Source organism: Diaphorina citri, unplaced genomic scaffold (assembly GCF_000475195.1).
Source record: "Diaphorina citri unplaced genomic scaffold, Diaci psyllid genome assembly version 1.1 scaffold28791, whole genome shotgun sequence".
NCBI lineage: Eukaryota > Metazoa > Arthropoda > Insecta > Hemiptera > Psyllidae > Diaphorina > Diaphorina citri.
The window spans coordinates 1-702 of NW_007406129.1; the positions used below are offsets into that span (position 1 = coordinate 1).

Consider the following 702-nt stretch of genomic DNA (forward strand, 5'->3'; position numbering starts at 1 on the left):
AAAATAAAAATAAAAATAAAAATAAAATGGAAGTTACCTATAAGCTATAAGAAAATTCCTTATTGGTGCAGAGTGTCAAGAGGGATTAGTCTCAAATAGGTAATTCAAACAGCAGGGGCCTGTGAGCCTGTGTTGTAACTTTGTATAGCACCCAAGAGATTAAAGATGATTAAAACAGTATAAGACCCCTATTATCTTTCACAACACATCCAAGTTAACTGTTTAAGTTCACATGATTTACTGTAAAATAATTGAAAATAAATCAAAAATAACATTTTTCCCTTATGAATCAATTTTATAAGAAAACCTTCATAGGAGAAAAAGTTACAAAAGAAATACCTGATAAAGTTACAGTATTTTCTTTATGAATCAATTTTATAAGAAAACCTTCATAGGAGAAAAAGTTACAAAAGAAATAGGTACCTGATAAAGTTACAGTATTTTCTTTCACAAATTATCCTCTTATTAAGGTTTTCTTTTGCAAAATTATTTCATGAATGCCACCCCTTTCACAAATTATCCTCTTATTAAGGTTTTCTTTTGCAAAATTATTTCATGAATGCCACCCCTAGAAAGCAAGACATGACCCTTAATATTATACCTTTCACAAACATCCAAGATAATCACATTATTATTCCTCAGGTTTCTCAGGAGGGGGACCACAAGGTTGCAACATCCTCTCCATAAAGTTGAACCTCACTC

General features: G+C 30.8%; 1 long non-coding RNA gene across 1 annotated transcript; it reads right to left on the reverse strand.

Annotated features, from left to right (window-relative positions):
* Nucleotides 1-63: 63 nt before the first annotated feature.
* On the reverse strand, nt 64-500 carry LOC113473397. Its single transcript, XR_003395377.1, has 2 exons — nt 388-500; nt 64-307 (listed from the first exon to the last, which is right to left on the reverse strand). It is a non-coding gene; the product is annotated as an uncharacterized LOC113473397 (long non-coding RNA).
* Nucleotides 501-702: the final 202 nt, after the last annotated feature.